Genomic DNA, 18,831 nt, shown 5'->3' with positions numbered 1-18,831 from the left:
GGGCCATCAAGACCTGTCCATATAACTGCTATAACCTGCTAATACATACTGTTTTCTTTAAGCTTATTTGGTTTAGTCTCAGCAAGAGATTGTTAAATTGAGTTTGAAGGCTCAATGCAGCAGCAGCAGCAGCAAAAGACACTTATTCTGCCTTGGTGGTCCTTATAATAATGGAAGAAGCCCATGGACAAACATTCCCTCTGTTGTATCTTCCAACCTTAAAATTATCCTTTCCTATTAGCAGGTCCAAATGCTTTGCATGGTCTCACACAAACACACCTCTTGCCAAACCGAGATTAGAACCCAGGAGTGCTGTTCTACCAGCAACAATCCCTCTGTTCTCTGGAGACATTTTGTTTTCAGGTGTTCTCCCTCCCTCCCTCCCCTGCTTCTAGAAAGCCTCATTAGAGGTGAAAAAAAGCCTGCTTTTTTTACTCCCTCCCATCTTGCTATGGAACACTGAGCATCCTTATTTACCAGGAATACTTCCCATGGCTTTCAGAAAACTAACATCCATTTCTCCCTTCGGCTTCTCTGTGGAGCATTTCTCCACTGAGATCAAGAGAGCTCCCCCCTCCCCCCATCCTGATTCCTCGATACCTACTTGCCCCATTAACCTCTATGCAAAGTAGCCAGTGAAAAGGACCCCCCCCACACACACATCTCTCAGGGATTTCCATCCATCTGATACCCCACATCTGAGTTTCTCCCCAACAACATTCAGCATCCTGAAACAGACACCACTTCCGGTGGCCTCTGAGGACTGATCTCTTCCACCCAAGTGTCTCCTGGTCGCTGGCCCTGGTTTTCAAGTGGGTGGGGAACACGAGGGGAAAGAATATTGGTTTAAGGAATGCTAGGCATGGCCCCTACCTCATTTGCACACAGGAAATATCGGTCTGGGTCTTGTGGACATCTGCTCATTTTCAGTAATGTTTCCATTTCTAATGGAGAAAGAAAGAGAGGAGTGGAGAGGATCACGGATAGTCCCAGGGGGGAGAGAGAGAGAGAGAGAGACGCATGCATAACTAGGTAACCGTTTCCACGTCCGGTGAATTACAGCTACGCCGGGCCTATTCCGCAGGGAAGGTCTGCAAGCCACACAGATCACACTGCAGAGGAGGGGAACCAAAACTGATGGTGGCCACCCAATCAGTCCTTGTCAGGGTGCTACTCCCACATCAGCTCAAAGTGGGGATTTAAAGCAGGACCTGATCCTCTAAGAGGGAGCTCCGAGATAGCAATAGTTAGACTTATATACCGCTTCATAGGGCTTTCAGCCCTCTCTAAGCGGTTTACAGAGTCAGCATATCGGCCCCACAGTCTGGGTCCTCATTTTACCCACCTCGGAAGGATGGAAGGCTGAGTCAACCTTGAGCTGGTGAACTGCAGATAACAGTCAGCTGAAGTGGCCTGCAGTACTGCACTCTAACCACTGCACCACCTCTGCTCTAGATAGATAGATAAGAGATATGGATGAATGGACAGACAGACAGACAGAGATATAGAGATAGATAGAGAGATAGACAGAGATATAGAGATAGGTAGATGATAGAGAGAGAGAGAGAGAGAGAGAGAGAGATAGATTAGATTAGATAGATAGATAGATAGATAGATAGATAGATAGATAGATAGATAGATAGATAGATAGATAGATAGATAGCAATAGCAGTTAGACTTATATACCGCTTCATAGGGCTTTCAGCCCTCTCTAAGCGGTTTACAGAGTCAGCATATCGCCCCCAACAACAATCCAGGTCCTCATTTCACCCACCTCGGAAGGATGGAAGGCTGAGTCAACCTTGAGCTGGTGAGATTAGAACCGCTGAACTGCAGATAACAGTCAGCTGAAGTGGCCTGCAGTACTGCACCCTAAGCACTGCGCCACCTCAGCTCTAGATAGATAGATAGATAGATAGATAGATAGATAGATAGATAGATAGATAGATAGATAGATAGATAAGAGATTAGATAGATATAGCAATAGCAATAGCAGTTAGACTTATATACCGCTTCATGGGGCTTTCAGCCCTCTCTAAGTGGTTTAGAGGGTCAGCATATCGCCCCCAACAACAATCCAGGTCCTCATTTCAGCCACCTCGGAAGGATGGAAGGCTGAGTCAACCTTGAGCCGGTGGGATTTGAACAGCCGAACTGCAGAACTGCAGTGCTGCATTTAACCACTGCGCCACCTCGGCTCCTGGATCGCCAACAAACTTAAGACCATCCACCAAGTCATCCCAGCCAGCCAGGCTGGAGAAAATCCCTTTCAGCTGCAAGCACCCAATGACAGTAGCTGCCGAGATGCAGCTGATCCTGGAGTGAGGACCTGGAAGTCATTTGAACAACCTGAACAACTCGGGAGCAGGAAAGAATTTCACAGTCGGAGCGCCTTCATTTTGACCTGAAGGGCTGGGAATAATGAAGTAGAGTTTAGAGTTTTATTTCATTTGTATGCCGCCCTTTTCCCTAAGGGGACTCAGGGCGGCTCACAACTCAAAAAGGGAAGGGGGGATACAAACAGTTTAACAAGAACACAAAACTATACATAGTTAAAAGCACAACAATCATACCATTCGAGATAGGGGCAACGGCTCTTTAGCCCCAGGCCTGTCGGAACAGCCAGGTTTTAAGGGCTTTGCGGAAGGCCTGGAGGGTGGTGAGGGTTCAAATCTCCACGGGGAGCTCGTTCCAGAGGGTCGGAGCAGCCACAGAGAAGGCCCTCCTCCGGGTAGTCGCCAGTTGGCACTGGCCGGCGGATGGAATTCGGAGGAGGCCTAGTCTGTGGGATCTAATTGGTCTAGTGGAGGTAATTGGCAGCAGGCGGTCTCTCAAGTATGTGAGTGGGAAGGGAGTGGCATATTTCCTGCAGCCAAAACCAGCCCTGTCACTGAATGGGGACTCTTACAGGTTTCCGCAGTAGACTGTTCAACCAAAGTATGATAACTTATGAAGCCAATGAGCAATTCACGAATAGTTGCAGTTTCTTTAATGTAGCCAATGCTTTGCATGTTGAAGGCCTCAGTTCTAATCTCTAGCCTAGCCACCAGCCAGGATCCCAGGTAAGGGGGTTTAGGAAGAATCCCCTGGGACAGTGGTGAGTTTCAAAAAATTTTGGAGCCTCTTCTGTAGGTGTGGCCTGCTTTCCGGGTCCACTGGTGGAACCTCTTCTAACCGGTTTGGTAGATTTGACGAACCGGTTCTACCGAATAGGTGCGAACTGGCAGGAACCCACCTCTGCCCTGGGGGGTTTCCTTTCTAGAAACCTCAGGGAAGCACAGAAGACTATATGATGGTTCAGGACGCAACATAGAAGGCAATCAAATTAAACAACACCATACATTCTCGGTGATTTTCGAATTTGGACTCAATCCGATTTATCCCCAATATCTCCCAGAATTTAGGAATACCAGAAAAAAAGAGGTTTGTTTTGGGAATTGAGTGTTGCTCCCATGCTTCCCTCCAGCAGGGGGAGGACCTCTCTTCCTGAATGATCATGGCAAAGCTTTGTTCCAGCCCCTTAACTTTCCTTCTCAGAATAAAAAAATAAAAACCGAGCAAACTTCCTCTTAGAATACCCGCTAAATAAATTATTCCCATTTATGTAGCCATAGAAATGTTTAAAATAGGAGATTGGTATTTGGGCTGGCTGCTCCTTTCTCTGTTGCTTTTTTATGGGGAAAGAGAGGAAGAGGCCAGGTTGGAGATGCAGTAACTCTTGCTTTTTGCTATTGGATAATTATTTCCCAAATTGGACAACTGGATTTGGTCGCCTTCTTGAGTGTGAACTGGTTCAACTGCCTAGATCAGTGTTTCTCAACCTTGGGGACTTTAAGTCCTGTGGACTTCAACTCTCCAGAATCCCCCAGCCAGCACAGCTGTGCTGGCTGGGGGATTCTGGAGAGTTGAAGTCCACAGGACTTCAAGTCCCCAACGTTGAGAAACACTGGCCTAGATGCTTTCCCTAACTAGCAATGTAACCAATCTATTGGTTTCCTCCCAAAAAATCCCTTGACTCACGAGGACCCTTATAAGCAAATCTTTTTATAGTGAGTTACTGGCCTTCGTCAACCTGGCAGATGCTGGTCGGCCGGATTGAGAAAATCTGGTTTATGAAGTTAGCTGTAATTTGAGAACACAGCAAATTTGGACATACCAAAGTCAGTTCTGAGAACAAGATCTGCTTTTGCTTAGGCTAAAAAGCCCAGATCATGGCAGAAATAAAGTAATAATGCTTTGGTGGATGGCATAACCACCTTGGTTCTGTTAGTTGGCATCCATGCTTCTGTAGAAAGTGAGCACCCATCCCTCTCCTAGAAGAATGAAATATTCTAGGAAATATTGAAAAGGCAGAATATTATACTTCCCTAGATGAGAAAAGGAGGAACATGCTCTTGGAAAGCACCCCCCACCTTTCTTAACAGCCCCAGAAAGACTGGGCCACCTTACCTACAATTTTTACTGACAGATCTAGATAAGCACAGAAAAAGCAAAGCCAGTTCTGAGGTTTTTGTGCGAAATGCAGCATAGTAAAAGCCCATTCTCCTTACCTGGGAAGCCCTTTGTCCACTGTCCACCAATGCAGATTAAATATTTTGTTTTGGGAAACAGTCTGCACCTTCCAAAAGTCTTCAGCGTTTGACCTTGAAGTTGCAAGATTTTCTCAGGCTGCAAACTACTCGTGTAAATTCCTTTTCTCTCTTCTAACATACCCCTCCCCACCTCCTATAGCTTTTTTGTCAAGGGGCAAGTGGAAAGAAGTGCCTTGCTAGTCAACCTTGACTTTGGAACGAGCTCCCCGCGGAGATTCAGACCCTCACCTCTCTCCCTGCTTTCCGAAAAGCCGTTAAAACCTGGCTGTGTCAGCAGGCCTGGGGTTGATGAGTTCCCTTCCCCTCTCGACAGGTGTGGTTGTTGGTCATTTTAATATGTGTATTTTGTACTTGTATGTTTCCCCTTCCCATTTAAGTTGTTCGCCGCCCTGAGTCCCTTTTAGGGAACAGGGTGGCATATAAATAAAATAAAACTTAAACTTAAACTTTTTTTTTTATTTTAGCAGTTACAGTATTTTAATATTAGAATACTTCAGTTCATAGTTTGCTAACGCAATGGTAACCCAGTTATTGCAATGTTCCTATGAACAATTGTTTCCAGCTGATGGCACAGGAGGGTCCAGAAGTGGGAGTTCAGTCCTTATTTGCCCAAGAGACTGAGTCGGAATTGAAGCCACGCCTCCAGCTTCCCCTGCTGGCTTCCCATTCCGACTCAGTCTTGCCCAAGAAGAGATGTATTTTTTCATTGCTGTGAGTTAGTATTTTAGTTTTAGTGTTATTTTCCTTTAAGTTACCTTTTCTCTGTTGCTTTAACTGCTGGATGGTGGGGGGGACTTAGATCACAAGTTCTTTTTCATCATATTTGGTTTGTGTCTGAGACAATTCAAGCCTGTTGGAGGCTTTTAATCCAAGGTGTTTACTATTTCTTACTAAGGTGCTGCTGGTTGCGCCAGCTATCGAGGCTTTGTTGCAGCATTCTTTTACATTTTTCCATTGCGGTCACCTATTTGTGGGCTCCCTCAGAGGCTCTGACTTGCCACTGGCTCTCAGAGGCAATGGCGGGCTGCTGGCGATGCGACAGGTGAAGGGGGAGTGCGGTCAGAGTGCTGGAACTTCTGCAGGGCTTGTGGCGAAGTCACAGGGCCAATCCGGAGCTCTTGGAGCCATTTTTCCTTGCCGGGAACACCAGATTTGGTTGCATGGCTTTCCTGGCGGTGGCCATTTTGGGGAAAATCCTCATGGCGGTGGCCATTTTGGGGAGGACCGCAGGGTGGCAGCTATTTTGTTGGTGGCCACAATACGGTGGCCATTTTGGGGAGGACCGCAGAGTGGCAGCTATTTTGTTGGTGGCCACAATATGGTGGCCATTTTGGAAAGCCTTCTGCTGAGTCACGAGGGCAGTGGCCATTTTGTGTGCACCTTTTTTCAGATCATGGCTGCGACCCAGTTTTCGGCTGATGCGACCCCGAACGCCGCTAAGTTTGCTCCCAGAGCTCTTTCCTCCTCTGTTTCAGCTAGGCGGATGTTGTGGCTCCGGAATTGGCAGGCAGATGCCAAGGCAAAGTGGAAGCTGGCGGCGAGCCCATATGCAGGGAAGAAGCTGTTTGGCGAGATCCTGGACCCTATTCTTCTCGAAGATAAGAACAAACATAAGGTTTTGCCTCCCACAACTAAGAAGCAGGAACACAAGTATACACCTTACCCACGTAGGCCACCTTACAGGGGCTCTGACACTGACTATCATTACCAGACTAGGAATTTTCAGCCGCGTCAGGATAGGGGACAGGACAGGTCTTCCCACAGGGATAGGTCCCGTTTTCAGTCCCAGGGTAAGGGGGGACGGACACCCTTTCTGCAGAAATAAATGAACAGGCTTTGGGAGCTCCCATAGGTGGCAGGTTGGTGTTGTTTGCCGACCGTTGGGAGAGTATTATATTGGACTTCTGGGTCCTGAATACAGATTTGGCCCACAGCTGGAATTCCTCTCCATCCCCCTGAATTCTTTTCTTCACATCCTCCAAAACTCAAGCCAAGAGGCTGCTTATGCGCCAGGCCATCGACCATTTGGTGGAGATCCAGACAGTTGGATTGGTTCCAAGGGAGGACTGGAGCAAGGGGTTCTATTCGAACCTTTTTGTGGGGGGATGGAAACTAATCAAGGAGAGGAGCAACCTGGAATTAAGGAAAAACTTCCTAACAGTGAGGACAATCAACCAGTGGAACAGCTGGCCTTCAGACATTGTGGGTGCTTCATCACGGGAGGATTTTAAGAAAAGACTGGACAGTCACTTGTCTGAAATGGTATAGGCCCTCTTGCATGAGCAGGGGGCTGGACTAGAGTCCTTTCCAGCTCTATTCTGGACTCCAGAAGGACTCCAAAGTCCTTTCCAGCTCTATTCTGATTCTGAAAGTGGATAAAGATAAAATCTGGCAATCACAACTGGTACATTAAAAAAGAAACTGAAGGCAAGTGTTTAGCTGCACAACTACAAGCTATTTGAACTAATGCAATCAGGGCCAGAACTGAAATATCATGAAATGATTCAAAGTATATATTCTGTAGAGAACCAGACGAAACAGTAGATATATTCAGCTCATTTAAGAAGATCACGCAAACTGATTATAAACAGAGCAGGTTAATACATGGTGGGATTTCTGAAAACAGATAAAATCTTGGCTCACAACACACCAGATACAACTGTAGTTGAAAAGAAGAAAGTGTGGACAATTGATGTGGTATTACCGTGTGGTGGCTTAATACAAGACAAAGAACTGGAGAAGATCACAAAGTGTCAAGAGATGAAAATCAAAATTGAAAGGTATAAATCAGCTATGGTGTTCCCATTAGATATCAACAAATTGGGTGCCATACCAAAAAATCTTGGAGAACCATTTGTCAATGTCTTGCACATTGACAAAATTTCTACCGGTCAATGACAAAAGTCAACACTGCTTGGAATTGCAAATATACTATGTTGATACATATTATTACATCTTACGTTCGTGTGAAGAATTTGTTTAGGAAGGCCAAAGAACTGGTAGGTCTGCAGCCATATTCCTTTTGGATCTTGGGCCTGCCACACTTTCTATTGTTCTACTATGTTGTTTCTATTGTGGGAAAATAGGAGGGGGGATGGTACAGAGTTAAATGCTATGTAGCTAAAATAAAATTCCTTTCTAGAAAGCCAAGGTTATCCTTTGTCTCTGCACCTCTGTACCTGACCAGAACTGGATGGTTGGATCTAACAGCATGGCAGTGGAAGATTACCATGTAATGGTCTTGTGGGTATGGGGGCAAGATCTTGAACTTTCAACTGGGTGGGGAATACCAGGAAGCTTTCAGATTTGGGTTTTCCCAGATATGCCAATGTGGCTCTCTTCATGAATTGGAACTTTGAGGAATCCTTTGCCTTGGACTCTGATTTAATTTTGGATTCTATTTGGAACCCTGACATTAACCTGAATCTCTATTAAAAATACTTCTCCAGCTATCCCGAAATTTGGGGTGCTGTCCGGGATCCTAAGCCCCAGCACTGACCCGAACCTGGGCAGTGCAGAGACTCAGTGTAGATGGAGGAGGAGGAGGAGAAAGCAATGTTAAAACCAACAGATGATAGATTGCCTATTTATGTCGAGACCATGCCTTCCAAAGCTGTGGTAGAATCCACAGAGAGGGAATGCCAGCTGGAGCCAGGTGCAAAGAGTTGGCCCCTAGGCTTCCCTCGCAATTGGAAATAGCTTTGCAAGATGAAGCTTCGGGATTTACAACCCCTAAGGAGTTGCTGTTGGAGCCACAGAGGGGTATGAGGGTAGCCTCGACCCACGACTGGAGGGGACCAAAGCAAACGCCAACCGGCTGCTCCGATGATTGGGGATCCAGCCACCCTCACACAGTCAGTCTCTGACAGGCCTCCCAGACCAATTCAGGCAGCTGAACATGAGTGGAATCAACCCTTGCCTTAGCTCTGGACCACCCATGGGGACCCTGGCCCAGCCCACATTCACCTTCCTTGGTAGAGACTCCGCTATGCACTGAAGTGGGAATTTATGCTCCTTCCATACAGCAACAAGCGGGTCAGGCCAACACCTTGTCACTGGAGCAAGACTGGAATTAAAGATACTTTTACTGGTTATGAACAGGTAGCAGCGAAAGAAAAGCAAGATCTGAGCCCAAAAGGCATGAACAAGAACATGTCAAGAGCCGAGGTGGCGCAGTGGTTAAATGCAGCACTGCAGGCTACTTTAGTTGACTGCAGTTCTGCAGTTCGGCTGTTCAAATCTCACCGGCTCAGGGTTGACTCAGCCTTCCATCCTTCAGAGGTGGGTAAAATGAGGACCCGGATTGTTGTTGGGGGCGATATGCTGATTCTGTAAACCACTTAGAGAGGGCTAAAAGGCCTATGAAGTGGTATATAAGTCTAACTGCTATTGCTATTGCTAAATGATTACCCAGCCCCATCCTTCCAATTGCCCCAGCCCAGTGTCCAATCTGCAACTCCCTAAGGTGTCATGTGGGGTGCATCTTCAAAAGGCTTCATCAGGTTGGTATGCGAGACGGTTGGTCTTGACCAAGACTAAACATCATCCATCAGCATGCGCAGAAGATGGTGAGAACAAAACTCCCTTCTACATACACCTCCAGTACCATATAATTCCCTTCCCAAGTCCCATGCCCCCACCTTCCCCATTTCTATGGCAGCCGATAGCAAGCAAGCGAAGCAGAGGCTGACAGCCAGTGAATAAACGCACAAAGACATACATATTAGCCAGCAAAGCAGATAGCAACAAAACCTGGCAATGATTAAAGGAAAGTTGAAGAAACAGAATGGAATTAGCCACTCTGCAGCTAATTCTGTCTGCATAATAAGACTCAGCCCTGAAGGACAGATCAATAAATGCCAGAATTGAGAAGATACCAACAGACAGCGAATGACACACCTCTACAAAAAAAAGATTTTTAAAAATGGTGGGCCACCTGATTAGCGGCTGCAAGAAGATTGCACAGATTGACACAGGGAATGGCGTGACGAAGTAACAGCAAAGAAATACTGAAATACTCGAAACAATAACATTTCTCTGTCCCCGATAAACGGGAAGGACTTGACAAGTAGATAAAAATGCCAAATCCAGTCTAAACATTTGGCTGACTCTGTGACCAATGATGATAATAAATTATATAGTTGAGAAGAATTTATCAAGTGGAATGCAACCATCTGTTTGAGACAATTGCAATTCCAGTTCTCAGGTTCTAAGTGTGCATCCTTGTTACTCTAAACAAAATTCGGGGAAGCAGCAAGAACTTACGGCTGTCCCAGAGTTACCAAGAAGGATCTTGGTGGAATGCATTATCTAATTCTGCCTGGCAATGAATCATCAGCCAACTTTTCAATCTCCCAAACTGCAGAGGAATGCTATGTTACTTTGGTTTTCCACATCTGAAGATAGCTAAAATGTCATTTAACTAGCCAGCAAAAAAACGATATGGATAAATAGCTCGCCACAGATTTAAAAGATGCTACAGTGGGAAATATTTATCAGTTTTCTCCCTCTTGAGGATGCCGAGAAAGAGAAGAATGGGATACATGGTTCAGCAGAATGCTATAAAGTTCAAACCAGAAAAAAAAGCAACTGGGATTCCTGGACTGTATTTAATCTGGAAAGAGAATTGCAGGATGAAATGAGGTTTTGTATTGAATTAAAAGAAAAAAGGTGGACTATTGCCTCAACACAATTTCTCATACACCCACCAAATGTGTACTGTGATTTGGAAATCATCTAGCTTCTTTCTCAGGGTCAGGCTGCACATTTATTTATTTATTTATTTATTTATTTAGTTAGTTAGTTAGTTAGTTAGTTAGTTGGTTAGGGTTAGGGTTAGGGTTAGGGTTAGGGTTAAGGTTAAATCAAGATTGTCCGTTTTCAATTTTTTTACCATACAACAAGTTCTGCTAAGCCTTTTTTCCTTTCAGTTAACAAAGTAATGTCATCTGTATATTATGATAGATTGCTCTGAATATCTCTTGGATCTTTTCTTCTTTAGCATAGGATATACTTCTGTTTTAGTTTCCATTGTACTTGTTTTATTACAAACAAATTAAGTGCAATGCTGTGTGCCTTACACTATCTTATATTTTCACCATGTCCTTCAGGTCAAATCTTGGCACGTCAATCACTTTTAATTTATAAATTTAATATATATAGTTAACAGCAACAATATAACATAGTTTAACTCACAATCTGGATCTCATTGCATTTCTCACTCTTCTACTTTCTATTGCGTAGGATTCTGATGCTGACATAATGGCTCATAACTCAACTGGTGGCCATGCCAGCCATGCCAGCCTTACTACTAGTGTAGGCTGGCCAGCCCAGACAGCGGGACCACCAAACCCCATCTCTAGGGGTGAAATTCAGCAGAGACCCAGGGGACCTGGGATTTTTCACCACCCACATCTGGACCTACACGCAACAATAGGAGCTGACATAGCAACCGAAGGAGCCAAAGTGAAGGTGGTGACACTGGTAGCAATGTGGATGGTCATCCTCCACAATGATGCCCTTCAGCTACACAACTTTAACCGCTTTATGATGGCACTCTGCAGAGATTCGAAGATCCATTAAGCAATTGCAAAGCTCAAACCCAAATCAAAGCCACTGACCCAGGGCCATTTACACTGAGGAGTTCCATGAGCTGATGTGCAGACTGAATGATTGGCTGCAGAACATGCTTATCAAGTGTTTCCAGGATGGGCTAAACAACAATGTCTACAACACTTGCAACTGAAGGGGAGGGGGCTGCAGACTTCAGGACCGGTACATTCTGACAGAGAAAGTTGAAATCGACCTGGCCTGCTCCCCGCCTCTACAGCCACTTAGACAATATCATAGAAATTCATGGAAAGGTAGAAAGTGTAGAGAGGAAAAGGGGGGGGGGATCCTCCCCAAAAAAGAAACAGTTAAAAAATAAAAAGGGAAATATTCTGAAGAGTCAAGAGGAAGTTCTGGTGGGTGGGTGTGCAAACAATACAACAAAAAGAGATAAAAGGGACACTGAAGAGAAAGTACAACACATACACAAATAAAAAAAAGAGAAACAAGACTTCAAGAGAGCAGGATAAAAGACAGATTTAAAAAATCATTTAAAATGGTATCCTTAAAAGATTAAGAGATGATGGATAATTAGGAAAATGGTAATAGAAGGGAGGTATAATAATAGGGTAAATATTAGCAAATATATACAATAAGATAGAGCAGTAGATGAGAGTGGAAAGTAGACAATTTAATAACATTATTAATTTTGGATTTAATTTAAATAATGTTGGGGATTTAAAATGTTAATGTTTGGGAAAGGAAAACTTGTGAAATATTTTCTCGGAAGAAGAAATAGGGTAAAAACAACTGGAGTAACTGTAAAAAGGTGAAATATAGGGCATAAGTGATGTTAATTATGTGTAAAAATTGAATAAGGAATGATAAAGACCTATGTAAAGAGAATAATACTGTTGAAGTTGGAATCGCAAAGCTATGGTGAAAAAATGACTGATTTGTAAAGATTAATTAATAGTAATTAGTTGAGGACAAAAATGTATAGCAATGATATGTAAATTCAAATGGATTAATGGAAGAAGATAAAGAATTATATAAAAGGGATGAATATTGATAAAAGTGGGAAGATTAGAATATATTGAAACTATGATTATGAATTTGATGTATAACATGTGACCTGTTGAACAGTCTGTCCATAAAGTATGTATGATGGGGAAAAAAGAAACAAATGCAATAAAACTTGTTCAAAAAAAATATTGGAACACTGCTATCATGTCACCCCTAGTCCTTTTTTTCACTAGTCTAAACATACCCAATTCCTGCAACCATTCTTCATAGCATTTTTGTTGCTCTTTTCTGCACTCTTCCCAGAGTCTCTACATCTTTTTATAATATTGTGACCAAAGCTGGATGCGGTATGCTAAGGCTTTATAAAGCGGTGCTAATACCTCATGTCATCTTGATTCTATCTCTCTGTTTATGCAACCAAAGATTGCATTGTTTTTTTGGGCTGCTACCACACACTGCTGGCTCATATTTAAGTGACTGTCCAGTAGGACTCCAACATACCCCTCACAGTTACTGCTTTTGAGCCAAGTTTCAACTAACCAAGCAATGAATCAGTGAACATCTAGAAACAAACAAAGTAATAACCAAAAGCCAACATGGCTTTGTCAAAAATAGATCATGCCAGACTAATCTTATTACATTCTTTGACAAAGTGACACAATTAGTGAACCAGAGGAATACTGTTGATATAATTTACTTGGACTTCATTAAGGCATTTGATAAAGTAGAGCATAGCCTACTACTAGATAAAATAGAAAAATGTAGGTTAGACAGCATCACTACCAGATGGATTCGTGACCAACCGCACTCAACATGTAGTCCTCAATGGAAGTGCATCTACATGGAGGGAAGTATGCAGTGGAGTACCCCAAGGCTCTGTTTTAGGCCCAGGACTCTTCAACATCTTCATCAATGATTTGGACAAGAGGATAAATGGGGAACTCATCAAATTTGCAAATGACACCAAGCTGGTAGTAATAGCCAACACTCCAGAAGAGAGGCTTAAGATATAGAAGGATCTTGACAAACTTGAACATTGGTACTAACAAAATGAAATTCAGTGGTGAAAAGAGTAAGGTTCTACATTTAGTCAAGAAAAACAAAATGTACAGGTACAGTACAGAACTGTGAGAGGGATTTGGTGTCCTAGTGGACAACCATTTAAATATGAGCCAGCTGTGTGCAGCAGCTGCCAAAAAAGCCAACACAGTTTTGCTTCTAGATGTTCAGAGACCTTTTTTAAAATTATCTTTTCCAGGATCTTCCCAGGTATTGATGCCAGACTTTCCTGTTTTGTTTCCCCTTTGTGAAGATGGGAATCACATAATCTGTTTTCCAGTCCTCTTGTAGTTCTTCGGTGCTCCAAGACCTTTGAAATAAATTGGTTCAATGGTTCTGAGATTACATCTACCAGGTCCTTCAAAATTCTGGGAGGTAATCCATTAGGTCCTGATGATTTGAACTAGTCTAGAGCAGAAGGGTGTTCTCTTATCATTTTCATGCTTATTCTTATTTTTATTTCTAGTCTTTTATGATAATGTTTTTGGTAGGTTGGGCTATATTTTCTTTTTGTGTGGAAACAAGAAGGTTCATTCTTATAAGATACAGCGGCCTGCTCAATCCAGATTAAAATGCTGTTTTCCTAGTTCCTAATATTTTAATTACTACTTATATCTCCTTTTAATCTGGAGAACCCAAATGTTAAAATTCCCATAGAAACACAGAAGAAAAGTCTCTAGGATTTGTTTTCGTTACACAGAACTAATTTCAGCACCAGAGACAGCTCCGTTCTTTGGCGTTTTTAGAAATACTCTGCAATAGTATTGTTATTGTGATGATCCTCATCACTAACTTGATTTTCATGTAATCTGATTATCACTTAAGAAAAGGCATTCAGCTGGTGCAGAATTCAATGCTCTGTTTGGTTGTCATTTACACAGTGAACACTCCCAAATCTATTTTAACTACAGGATCATAATTAAGTCACACAAGTATTGGTGGAAATTCCAGGATTTTGAGTCTCCCTATTGTTTTCCTAAATAAATAATAGTTTGAATTTTAACTTTATAGCATACATTTAGATATTCTGATGGATTTCAGATTCTAATTAGAACGTCTATTTTTCTTCTTTTTCATGTGTAATAGTACAGTTTCTCCAGAAAGATACTAGAACAAGACAATAAGCCTAAACTAGTACAATGAAACCAGTGATATCAATCTCCCTTCTGAGATTACAGCCCCATTCCTCATTCCGTGTGTGTGTGTGTGTGTGTGTTGTATTTAACACAAATACAACACAAATATAACAAAGGCAACAGTAAAAATATTGGGTTTCTGTCGTGATGGACTCTTGTGACGAGCCGAAGGACAGATGATGGAAGCAGTTAGCTTCCTCCCATAATTGGGGCATACCAGGGGTTGTGACACTAAATAGATAGATAGATAGATAGATAGATAGATAGATAGATAGATAGATAGATAGATAGATAGATATAGATATAGATATAGATATAGATATAGATATAGATGATAGATAGATAGATAGATAGATAGATAGATAGATAGATAGATAGATAGATAGATAGATAGATAGATATAGATATAGATATAGATATAGATATAGATATAGATATAGATATAGATATAGATATATATGATAGATAGATAAATAGATAGATAGATAGATAGATACACACACACATATTTGCTTCACATTAGCTACAATTATTAGTGCATTAGTGCACTGAGCTTGGTAAAACTTCTGCGTACATAAGATATACTGTTAATAGTCTTATTCCCAGTTTCAAAAGCTTTTCATTTAATTGTATATAACCTCATAGCTTAAATATCTCACTCATTTTCAAAATCAAATAATAATAATAATGAAATTTAAGACTAAAGAATCAGACTAATAAAGATAGGAAAGGCCTTCATTGCATAATATACTCATCTGAACAGGGAGGTTTTTTCGTAACAACGAGATCAATGTGTCTGACTTACAATCAGATAGTCCAGCATCTTGTGTAAGATGCATCTAATGAACCACAAAAATGGAGACATTGTACTGTTAAACATGTAGTGTGGAAAATCCTTTCAACAGCTGGTTAGGTTATCAGGCATCAGCATATCTTGTGATTTGTGTTTGGCCTAACAAAATGCTTTCTTTGCTTGCCCTGAATTAACTGCCATCCAGCTCTGCAATATACACTCATCCAAAACAGAGGGAAATTCTCTCTCATCCTTCCATAAAGAGAATTGTTTTTTAAACTCTAACCATTTCTTTTATTATTTTTCTTTGCCTAACTTCGCCCCATTGAAAAGCTTCAAAGAGGCACTTTGCATCTTTGTTGGTTTTGAGTTCTCGTTTGCAATGTTTCCAAGTTATGGCCTTTTACAGAAAGGATATTTTTCAAACCATACATTTTCTGTATTAAATGCATCACAGATCACGCTTGTAGTAATCTAGTTTCAAGGTCATCTTATTCCAAAGTGTTATAATCATTGTTAACAAGCAAGGCATGATAGTATTTCTTTTGTCCATTATACAGCTATAAAAATATTGACATTGCTCATTATCTCGAAATCCATTTAACTTTTTCCCCAAGCAGATTATTTCTGCCTTCCCAGTATATTTTCTTAATTCTAAATATTATTTTCCCCACAATATTAGACTCCACATCCTAAATAAAAATGAATTATTATTGCCAAGAACATTCATTTTTCATTCTTGTCCTTGTTTCAAATTAATTGTCCAATTACAAGAAATCCCCATGCTCTGACCATCTATCTCACAAAGGTGTCACATGCAGACAAGGCAGTGGTGGGTTTCAAAATTTTTAGAACCTATTCTGTAAGTGTGGCCTGTTTTGTGGGAGTGGCTTGACGGTCATGTGACCGTGTGGGAGTGGCTCGGCAGTAATGTAACTGGGTGGGAGTGGCCAACTTGATGTCACTCACCAGGAGATGTCATGGATTGGGTAAAATGTGGTGAAGCTCACTTAACAACGCTCTTGCTTAGCAACCAAAATTTGGGGCTCAATTGTAGTCATAAGTCAAGGACTATCTCTCCCTTCCTCTGCATGGCAGCTTTGTCCTAGTAAACTATTTCTCCTTTCTGGCAATTTTCCTCTCTGTTAGAGAGACCAAAATAATCCAGGCAATGTAAGGTTTCCTGCTGCAGCATGCGGTTGGACTAGATGACCTCTGAGTAGCCTTCTAGCCCTGAATTGCTGTGCTGTTTTTCTTTCTTTCTCCTAACAAAGAAACCTGCCTGAGGCTCATTCCACATTCCCGCCAGATAGCGATAATGAGATAATAACCCTAGAGAAAGTTTGGCTCCATTCACAAGCAGGGAATCATCCAAACCCTTTTAGAAACACAAAGCCCATATTGCACAAACCCCAAAACTTCAAAAACATAACACCATATAACATGTAACTATGTAACCAATTTGTTGTTCCCTGCACCTTTGCAATTTAAAGCTTTAATTTAAAGGCATTAAGACTTGTGGACTTCAACGCCCAGAATTCCACAGCCAGGCATGCTCAGATCTGATTTAAAGCGACAGCATTTGTTTTTCTCCTTTGTGAAAGAAGTTTCCTTCTTTCTTTTTCTTTCTTTCTCCCTTCCCCTCCTTCTTCCCCCTCTCCATCCCTCCCCCCTCTCTCACTCTCTCAAACACACACACACACACACGTTGGATTGGATATATTTCTCCTTCCCTCTATCTCGCTCCCCCGCAAATGCAGTGCACACACACAGAAGTTGGATTGGGTATATTTCTCCTTCCCTCTCTCTCTCTCTGAAATGCAGCATGCACGGACCGAAGTTGCTGAGCTGAGCAGTAGCCCTGAAAGCCAAATTTCTCCTCTCCAGCCACCACGATCTCTGCCGTGCTGCTGCTGCTGCCGCCGGCTGGGTGGGCAAAGGAAGTGGGTGGGCAAGGCAAGCATGGTGTGGACGGGCAGGGCGATCGAGTGAGAGGTGACCGGGCAGGCGATGGGAGCAAGTGTGGGGGAAGGCCAGGGGAGGGACCATTCTGGTACGCGGCCTCTGGAAGCCCCGGTACGGGAAGACACGCTAAATTCTTCGAACCAGTCTGCGTATACCGGTGCGGACTGGCTGAAACCCACCTCTGAGAGAAGACCATACTTTCCACTGAGTTCCCGACCTGGTCTCTTTGCTATCCTAAGCTGCAAAAGCTTCCCTAAATATATATTTCACATACCTTTTCACTACGAGTGTCTCTTCCTGGCCCTTTCCTAATGTTGAGACTGATACAGGCCTTCCGAACAGTGTTGCTGCCAGTGCTCATGCCTAATGGTGTAGCCCATTCCCGTAGAGCTACCTCACAGCTGAATGTTCAGTACTCTGAATTTCTCATCTGTACAAGAATTGTCTCTTCTTCTTCTGACTGCTTGCTCCATGTCAATTCATGGGCCATGCAAGGACATGCGTTTGCAAATATGTACCGTACACTTTGTTCTTCCATATTGTTATTAATGCAGATGTTCTTCACTTTGATACCAGTCAAAACAGACTAGTTCTCTATATCCCACAGTAACCAAAGCAAAAGTACCACCAGATGGGGATGATGGGAGCTGTAGTTTCATTTATTTAATAAAGACGAAATTGGACAAGAACTGGCACCAGTATTTCTCTTTCATGACTCAACCTGGAGAAATTGGTGCTGGAACTTGGACCATTAAATGCCAATGACAGTTGAAATTATCTGATTCTGGGTCTGCTGTTTGTGTAGGAAGGATTTTTAACAACCAAGTCTTCTAAACATTTCTAAACTTAAACCACATGCTAGTACATCAGATCATGACTGTTAAACCGTTTCAATCCAATAGAAAGCAAGTAGCTACCCATAATCTTTATTCAGCTAAAGTCCCCTACCACATGGGTTAATGAATCCCAATCTTTGGACTAAATTTCAATTATCTGTTCATATAAATTAACTCTTGCAAAGTATTGATATAGCAGTCAGAGTATTGATGTGTGAAGGGCTCAGGCTTCAGGACCAACAAATGGTCCTTATATCTGCAAGGATCCTTAGATGGTTGGCGCAGAAGAGTTGGAGGAGGAGGGGGGGAAGGAAGAGGAAGACACACACACACACAAACACACACAGAGAGGGGAAGGGAGGGAAGGAGAGGAATGAAACAGGAGCCTGAGGAAAAAGGGGAAGAGCTGCAGAGGCTCACATATTGATTTGAGATCCCAGCCAAAAAGGCTGTGCTGCAGACTTCTTCTTTGCATTTCTCAGTGGGTAAGCTTGAATCAGAGATAAAACATTGAACAAGACATGACTTTTCTTAATCTTTGCCTATATTCCCTTTTAGACATCCACGTCCTATTGGCAAAAGGGCTGTATGTCACACCAAAGGACATCATTTTCAAGGAAGGACATGTTTGATGCCTTAAGCTGTGCAAATAAACAAGGCCTTTTCGGCATAGCAGACATGATTTAATGACTGCAATGGGAGTGGAATTATGCTCCAGAAACAGCTGTGTATCTGCTATAGGGTAGGACTAGAAAGGGGTGCCAGAAATGCTGGTGCAACCATTGGGAGGGCTTTGGGCTGAGAAAAGTTGTGGTGTCATCAACATCAGAGCCGAGGTAGCGCAGTGGTTAGAGTGCAGCACTGCAGGCTACTTC

The sequence above is a fragment of the Thamnophis sirtalis genome, unplaced genomic scaffold, assembly GCF_051295495.1.
Source record: "Thamnophis sirtalis isolate CommonGarterSnake01/CBP01778 unplaced genomic scaffold, rThaSir2_p1.2 scaffold_3, whole genome shotgun sequence".
Lineage (NCBI taxonomy): Eukaryota > Metazoa > Chordata > Lepidosauria > Squamata > Natricidae > Thamnophis > Thamnophis sirtalis.
The sequence above is the reverse complement of the archived record's forward strand: the minus strand, read 5'-3'. Positions refer to the sequence as shown.